The sequence below is a fragment of the Mercurialis annua genome, linkage group LG2 (genome assembly GCF_937616625.2).
Source record: "Mercurialis annua linkage group LG2, ddMerAnnu1.2, whole genome shotgun sequence".
NCBI lineage: Eukaryota > Viridiplantae > Streptophyta > Magnoliopsida > Malpighiales > Euphorbiaceae > Mercurialis > Mercurialis annua.
In genome coordinates, this window is record NC_065571.1 from 23,809,743 (window position 1) to 23,819,792 (window position 10,050).

The following is a 10,050-nucleotide window of genomic DNA, read 5'->3' on the forward strand; positions in this document are numbered from 1 at the left end:
AGTTAAAAAACAATTGTTAAAACATAATTAAAATAAGAATTCTAACTCTAATGAGTAGACTCTATTGACTTCACTAGACATATAACGTTTCTAGTCTATTCTCATCTTCGACACCAACTCTTAGTCTTCTAACTATTAATCACCTTGATTAATAGAGGACCTCTAAGTTTTAATTAGTCGAACTCCCTTAATTGTCCAAGTTCTTTTTAGTCCTTTAAATGTCTAGGTTTAAGGTTTAAAGTCCATTTGAATCATCCACAGTTTGACGATTACTTGTGTTGCAAGTTAGGGAAAAAGCCCCAAAATACCCCCCCCTTTCAAGTCATGGCAGCACGATCGTGCAACCCCGTGCACGGTCGTGCTACGTGGTGCACGTTTGTGCACCCAGGCTGGTGCACGTCTGTGCACCTCAAGTGCACGTTTGTGCAATCAGCTGGTGCACGTTCGTACACCGCGCGTGCAGAGCTCCGGGAAATGCGATTTCCCGGGCTTTCTGACGTGCTTAAACATCCAATTTCGATCCTAAACACATATACAAACACCAATCTATCATTTCCGCTATCGGAACGTAAAATTATTACGTATTCGTTCGATTCGATATGGTAATCGTTATATATTTGAATATAATCCATTTTCTATATAAACAAATTCAAAATAACGGTTATAACTTCGATTAATAATGGGTTACCGAAGAAATTTGAGTTTGAAACGAGAAATCGGATCGAAATCGACGAACCTACCTTCGTACGCGTCGTAGCCGTCCTCTGAAGCCTAAAACCTAACTTTCTGTTCTTCTGATACAAATGAACATTTCATTTGAAATGTTTAATATATATAGTTTAGTTAAATTTCAAACTAGCCCCTAGGTATTTATGCGTTATTTTAAACCAAATTCTTAAATACTTGTCTATAACAAAAACGGACAACGAACTCCGAATTTTATGAAATTTTAACCATGAATTCCATAATTCGTAATTAGAATAAAAACATAATTTTTATTCTCATAGGACCTATATTTTACTTTTAATAAATCATTTAAGATTTATTAGGGCTAAATTAGACCCACTTAATAAAATTCCTATCTCCAAATTCTATAAAATTTTAGTAGTAATTTCTTAAAAATATTATGTGAATACTGACTCCAAAAATTTTCACGCGGGACTTAAAAATTATTCTATTTTAATTTATAAGCATTTCTTAATTCCCGTTAGTTAAAATATAAATATCCAAATTTTATATGTTAACTTCTATAGCTGTTTTATATTTCCGGAGATATTATAAATTAAATTTATCCTTAAATTTAATTTACGTTCTCCCTGTCCTATAAATTATTCCTAACGTGGAATAATTTAATCCTTTAAATTTACGGGGTATTACAATTACGGGATAGTTCCATCAAGTCAACCAATACCATCTGGTACAGTCTCGGGATAGTTCAACCAAGGTGACTCGTACCATCACTCAAATCCAACGATCGATATGAGTCCCGAGATAGTTCTACATATGTGACTCATTAGATACATGACGTGGGCTAGTTCCACAAAGCTGACCTTGTATCGCCTTCATAAACAACGAAGACGCATATAGCTTGAACTTAACTAGTGATCATGTAGTTCCTATTGCAGCCTAATAGAAAAGCATGTTTCATCGGATCTTTACTGGTTTCAAGATAATGATGCGTGTATTTCATACAAAGCATTTTCGATAATAAGCCATGCTATGCAATTCATATAAAACAATTTGCATTTAGAAAATAATGCACTTTCAGTACATCAACAGTAAACACTTATAAATTCACTGCTTGCTATTCCAAAAAATTTGGTTACACGACACCCGTCAAGCTTCACGAGATCCTTATCCGGTAGCTGGTTGCCTTGCCGGATCTAGGAAACAAAGAAACATAACTCAAGTAAGAATCTAACTCTAAAGACATCCTTAATCGCGTTTTATCTCATTTCGTTCCATCTTTACTTATCAATATTCGATACTATCTCAATACGGCTTTAGGTTTAGGAGTTAAACCATAAACCTAAACGTCTAATTCCGTATATAAAACCCTAATTATATTCTATGTCTAAATTCCATTAAATTGAAGTCTGTTAACTTCAAACAACTCAAAGCACTAAGCATTGAACTTCGGAACACCAAAACCGGTCAAAAAGGACTGAAAATGGCCAAGAATTGGTCCTGGCAAGACGTGAGGACCTTCCTCACATCGTGAGGGGTCTCTTCACGTTGTGAGGATATCCTTCACGTCGTGAGGGGTCTCTTCACGTTGTGAGAGTTGCTTCTCACGTCGTGAGAGGCGTCCTCACTTCGGAAAAGCCATGAAAATGGCTCCGACTTCGATTCCGACGTGCTAACAACACTTCCGCACCTACCCATCATCAAAACGACACTCCAAGCCATAATAAACATAGGAAAAACGCTTCAAACTAATTAAATACGCGTAATCGATACGGTTTCATTGTAACCCTAACCTTTTTTCATCAAAAACCCATCAAATAAACTCAATCGATCCACAAAATGATAGTTTACCTTGATTCCCCATCCAAGCACGATCAAATCGCAACAAGAATCGTCAATTTCGGATCAAAAACGAGAAACCTAGGTTAAAAAACGTTGATGGCGTGAAAGATGTAGAAAAGATGGGTTTTGGTCTCTGTAATTGTCATTTTCAAATGAAAGGAAAACCTTATATAGGTTGGCTAAAGTGCCTATTGGCTCAAGAAGCTCAATCTCGTACTTTAACTCCATTCCTCAATTAACGTTCGCGTCCAATTTTAAAACAGTCTCGGAATTACACAGAACTTTCCCAATAAATTCTTAAAAATATTCTATGGACGACGGCATAAAAATTATTAATTCGGGACCTATATTCTATTTTATATTAATTTACTTAGCTTTTTCTTAGTCTTGCTAATACCAGCTCAAATGAATAATAATTACCAATAAAAATTATTATTTTGCGATCAATTTTATCAACTTATTCCGACTACACTTCCTAACTCAATTTCCATTTCCGACCTACTTGACTTGAATTTCATAATTTAGGACACGTGACACAATCTAATACCTTAATAATTTACAGGTTATTACACTTTTGTTCATGGGCGCCTCATCATGGATAGTGCTCTAATAGCTTTTGAGTTATTCCATTCTATGGCAAAGCGGTCACAAGGTAAAAAAAGGGCCCATAGATCTCAAGATGGATATGACTAAGGCGCACGATAGGGTTGAGTAGAGTTTCATTGAGAAAACATTGGTGCAAATACCGTTTGCTGAGCATTTCATTAAGCTTATTTTTTCCTGTATATCTTTGGTTTCGTACTCTTTCTTGGTGAATGGCTCGCCTTATGGTTTCCTTAAACCTCAAAGAGGTCTCCGTCAAGGCGACCCGCTATCGCCGTACTTGTTTCTGTTCTGTATGGAAGGTGTGTCTGCGCTTATCAGGAAAGAGGCCAATTCAGGGTAATTTCAGGCAGTCGGTTATGTAGGGGAGCTGCTAGGATCAATGTTAGCAAAAACCAACTCGTAGTACTCGACAAGTCGAGGTCGAACCCACAAGGACTAGAGGTTTAAAGTGAGTGTAATCAATTGTGAAATTCAATTCGGGGAGCAATAAAAGGGGTTTAAATTCAAGTATCAATTAACCGACTAAGAATTCGGCTAAACGCTAAATTGCAATTAACAACTAAATTAACACTAATTATGAACGGTTTAAATCTTAAAGGGAAACTTCAAGGGATTGGTAGTCACACCTAGGTCATGCATTCATGGTTGGTCAATTCAGAGATATTCTAAGGGCCGAGTGAAGTCTAATGAGCCATTCCCGCTCTCTCGAGCCTCAAAGAACAACAGAACCTCTACCTAATCACCTAATCAATACCAAGCTCACTCTCGTGTTACAAGGCATAACCAAACAATCAACTAGCGATTAATAAATCAACTCTAAGGCCACCTAGGTTCAAACCCACTCTCGTGGAGCTCTAAAATCTAGGTTTTCAATCCTATTAGTCAATCTAATCAACCACCTCTCGGTGCATTGATCACACTCTAAGCATGATTAGGGTAGCTAATCCTAAACAAGAAATAAGCAATAGGAGTAAAACATGAGTAGACAACACTATGAACCGACCAATCATACAACCCTAGGCTGTCATACCAACCCCCTAACAAGGGGCTTAGTCCCACATGGCTAAGTTCTCAATACAAACAATAAGCAATTAACTAAACATTAGAAAGTAGAGAAAAAGTTACCTTAAGTAAAATGGAAGAACAATAAACCATACAAGATAATGAAGATCCAACACTAAATAAACTTGTATTAATAATAAAGAGATCTTGTTCAATCTAACTTAAGAGCTTCAACTTCACCAACAATGGTGGAAAAGATGGAGCACACAATTCTAAAAGGATTCTAAGCTATTCTAGGAGGCAACACAAAAAGGAATAAAAGTAAAGAATGTTGCATACCCTAATTTGAAACATAAAGTGGTACTTATAGTGTTCTCAAAAAGGAAATAAAAACATCCTACAAATGAGTGTTGGGCCAAAAGAGGAAATGTGCAAAGCCTTGTCCTTTTTCCTTCAGAAATTCGAAGTCCTTCTTTAAGCCTTTGCACGATCCGTGCAAGATCACTTAGCCAAGAGTGCACAAATCGTGCAAGAATGAAGAATACAAACTGCTTCCTCTAGTTGACATGCACGAATCGTGCAAGGCTTGGAGAGCTTGCTTGCACGATTCATGCAACCTTCAGACTTACGAAGTCTGCGTCTCTTTCTCTCCCGGCTGTGCTCTTTGCTTCCTTTCCTTGATTCTTCCTTTTTTTAACAACAAAGATGCCCCAAAACGCTCTGTTAACCTGAAACGCTTAAGCATATAAATAAGATATAAATACACCTCAAAGTGCATAACAAAAGACGTTAAAGTGCATCAAAAACACTCTACAAATGAGGGAAACAAACTCTCATACTAAGGATAAACAAGATCTTTCAAACACAAGATGAAATACGCCGGAAACATATGGGGTATTACATTCTCCCCAACCCATACAAAAATTCGACCCCGAATTTCAAATCTGAACTTAATTCACACTATAACCGTCACAACACCTATATGCGCAAAAATCTGATTCTAACAACTCGGTGCTCCAACTATTACTCGTTCAACGCAACGTGAATAAATAACAATTATTCAACTGAGAGTCACACCTACTCTATACCGGAGTGGCCTCCAAAACCAGCTCGAAACTCATCTATTATAAGACCTTGATATCAAATACAAGATTCAAGCCCTTAGCTCAACTATAATTTTATAATTCCAAACTTTATCGCCTTCACAGGAAAACCGTTCTATACTATTTTGGTTTCAACAAACACTACAAGGAATAATAACAATCAATGTTTAATACAAACTCGATAATACCATTAACTTGTGAATCACAAAACAAAACTCATATCACAAATCGAAGAAAATCGAACTTCTCTCATGATAACAGAAATTTCAAGATCAGTGATAACAATATCAGTCATAATGATTCTTCCAATCATTCCGAAATATAATGCCACAATTAAACGAAACATCGACTGCTTTTCACAACTTAAAATTTTTGTTCCCACACTAAAGGTTCAACCACTGACCCTAATGATATCCAAACATTGCAATAATATCATCAACTAACGAAATCGATCAACCAATCATGGTTTTCGAAATCCATTATCCGCGATCCTCGATTCTCAAGTTAGCTAACTCATAAATCCAAATCAAACTCAAATTCAAAAAAATCATTCCATTAATTGACTATTGTATCGACTTCAACGAGAAATCACCAAGATAAATACGCCACGACTGGATTTTTAGTTATGCTAAAAAACCAACCCCTGAGGGTATAAAATGTTTTAATACACAAGACATTTTGTATTGAAATTTTTTTACTTCTCTTAAAAGACTCTACATCTTACACCTTCTTTTTACATACAAAAATGAAATACCTTTACCGTTGAAAAACCATCGGTTTCGTAAACCCCTTAAAATTTTTAAAATATTCACATTTTAAATCCGAATTTTTTTTCCTTACTTTAAAATGCGTTTGCAAATTTATGAAACAATTCAACTGACAAATTTTATGTTCTCTTTAAACCAAACTTGCTAAAATCAATTTATCTCCTTTTCAAAAATACACAAACCGTGGAAACATCCTTCATATTGAAATGCCCATTAATTAATTTTTTTTTAAAAAAATTAAAAATTTTAATGTCACTTTTAAATCTTAATTTGTAAATAATAATCACGATTTGAAGAAATCGTTAAGCCCACAAAATTATCTATCCTATTATATCCAATTTGATAAAATTCCTTTCTTTATTCAGAAGGGTAAAATTTGCAAGAAAATCTCTTTGTTGATGAAAATACCTTTATATCAATATACCACAAACACTTGGACTAAATCAATTCTGAAAAGATAAAGTGTCCTTTAAAAATATATTGCATACACACACATGAGCATAACCAAAATTCTTAATCCACAATTCCTTAAATCACTAATCGAAAAATATTCACGAAACTTCCTAGTCTTAATCTAACCATACATCGCACTTGGCACAACTATAACTTGAGCGCCACCTCAAATATCATTCCTACTTATAACCACAAGATTCGGATACTACAGACCATTCACTCACAACGTAAACGTCCAATATCCATCACCATCATCACATAGTATTTGTCTAACTACCTTTCGGTAATAGTTTCAAAATCATTTGAAATCCGCCAACTTTATAAATATATTTATCACAATGTGACTTGCGAGCTCGTTTCAAAATATTTTTTTAAAACTCTTTATCGATAAAATCATTTTATATAATTGTGCGCCAGGGTGATGACAGCTCTCATCCCCAAAGACTTGCATCCAATCCTAATCATATCTATGCACGTGATGCATGGACTATTATGCATGTATCAATTATTTATTCATCTTTTATTTAGTGAACATTGTTATTGCTCAATGAAATCCTATTCGTGACATTCAAAATGCATGATCATGATATGTCTGGGCACAATTACGTGTTGAAAATATTTCAAATATTTTTACAAATCAACCTTAAAAATCAACTTCTCAAAAATATTCGCTAGGCGTTACGCTCTGCGAGATGTGCACTCGTTAACCTCAGAATATTTCTCAATTCCATACTTGCAACCTACCAATATTTGATGTTATACAACAACTCATCCTAATAACTTCATTACAACCCTACCATATAAGGTATCCTACTAATCTCAATCCATAGCTTATTCCCAAAGAAATAACACATCAATACGCTCCTACGAAACTTACCGCCAGCTTCCGCATCACATTATTAATTGATGTAACCACCAGTGTATTAATACACCGATCTGACTTCTCAGGTCAGAATTTCCAATACCCTTTTCAGGATAACCAGAAACCATTAACCATCCAAGGGAGTACTTCCCTCATCTTCCTCGATATCGAAACCCAAAGGTTTCGAACCACGAAACAGAAACAGCAAATCCCCGTGCGACCCAAAACCGAACAAAGGAAAACAGGGTCTAGACGAAGGTCTTACTCAAAGGTCAAAAATGTACATCAAGGTAAGCTAACCATAACCACATGATTAAATCATCTCACGTGCTACTCCGCACGAAGAGACAAAACAAAAATAATCAACTTAGTCCAACAGATAAGCGAGTTATACAACACAAATTATTTTCAAAAGATACCAAATCTGTAAATCATAAACCACGTAAGCATGCCATTCAGCAAAACAACTCAATCATTCTTAGAGACAAATATCAAGACATGCTATAACAAGCTTTGAATTTCATAATAAAAGCACCCTGTAATAATCATCTTTCAAGAGTACACTTCAAAATTCATTTGAAATTTAAAGTCAACCACAAAACTTCCAAATTTTGTTGAGCCCCACGGTTAAAACAAAATCAGTATCTGGAAAAATATCTTCTTATAAATCAATTGCTTAAAACGAATATCTAAATATCTCAATTCATGAAACCATCGGTTAGCCGAGTCATTACAACTGCCAAGCTCAACTCCTAAATTTGGGTGACCCAAGTCTAACCCAAAACAACCATTTATAAAATGTATTCAAAATATTTGTAAATTTGAAAAATGCACTTAAATAAAATTTCCATCCTTTCTAAATTACGAGCTCAACGTAACCCAACTGCTAAAACAACAATTTAAAAACTCAAGTGAGAAATCTTTTGATCTCAAATAGCAATTCGGTTAATCCCAAAATTTCAAGATGTTGACAAAATAAAATTAACGTTAAATTCTTAACACAACAAATCATCTTGTAAATAATGTCATTTAGAAAATCGTCGTTTGTCAACATCAAACCAAACATAATGTTTCGAAATACAAGAATTTCTTTTTACTGGTAATTTAATCAAAATCAAACTCTTAAAGAATTAAAAGTCAAACTTCTCTTATGATTTTGTGTCGAAACACAAACCAGATAAAACAATATTCTCAATGAAAATCTTTAAAACAACATGTGGTCAAACAATGTATGACCACCAAAACACGTTTTAAAGTTTAACCCAAAATCTCTTTAATAGGAAAACAAGGCTAACGCCCAACATAAGATCACATTTAAAATCAACAATCGAGGCCAAAACCAACATGTACTTTATATATAAGGCAAAAACAATTTAACGCATCATGTAAAATAGCCGTAACCATACCATATACTCAAAATTGTATCAGGCATAAATGCCAAACTTTATCAAACAACACCATACCCAAGTATGAGTTTTAGAAAAAAATTCCAACCTAAGATTTCCCGAGAGGTCAAAAGCAATCAAAATTACCCAAGTGTAAACATCTCAACATGATAAAACACAGCAAGTAACATCCAAGTGAAATTAATTGTCAATCATAGCATCAACACCAAATAAAGACTGGCAGACATCGCCTATAGGATGTAGGCTGAAAGTTTGAAAACAAAATATGACGTTTAAAAACACAAGACACGAATCCTAATTCCGCAGTAGTTCCTTTGACACGACCTCAACTTATCATGCTAAAACACATAACACATAACATGCATAAGGCCTTGGTTTGAAACCAAAGCTTCGATACCAACTTTGTCCAACCCATTTTCATGAATCGCGACCGGCGCTAGGGTATGTGTATGGTCGTACCGAAACCCGTAGCAAGCCTCACGGAAAACAATAAACATAAAAACCTACAGAAGATTCAATGCTCGGAGGCAACCGAGACTCCAACTTAAACTCACAGTTTAATTATAATTATATCCAATAAATAATATTTAACCAGAGTTAAATAAATAAATGTGGCCAAGCATTAATAAAACCAGTCAGACCAATCCGACAAACAACTAGAATAATATAGACTTCTAATTTACTACTGTGATCTAAGAATAAAATCAGTTTGACAATTTATTAAAATAAAATAAACCTCCGAGGAATCAAAGGATCGGAGTTGACCAGCTTTCAAATCATAAACCTGGAAAATTTGGAAAAACAACGGGATCAGATATACTGAGATGAGTTCGCAATACTATTTACATTTATTAAGTTTAAAACTCTTAAATTAAAACCTTTTATACTAATATAATATGATTATGAAAATACAGTATTGAAATGATCCCAGCGTGAGTATGACATATCATACCGAAAATAAGTACCAATTTCAGAATCAACACGCGAGGTTGATCGAGGGTGATAAGGAGCGATGAAACGAAAAGAATGATCTCAGATCAACAATAGTAAAACGAAGAACACAAGATATTAAGCCGCGTTACGATATCGCATTGAAGTATGTAGAAAAGCGACGTGAAAATAACTTACCAAATCAAACGGAGATGGAAGGAGGAGGGTGAGAATGATCTGATAGCTTTAGGGATGAAGGCAGCTAGAGTTTCCAGAAAACGAAATAGGGTTTTAAACGAATGAACGAAGGAAAAGAAACGCGTAACACATATATTTATAGGAACAGTACGTGAGTCACGCAGAACCAAGTATGCGTTCGCACACTGCATGAT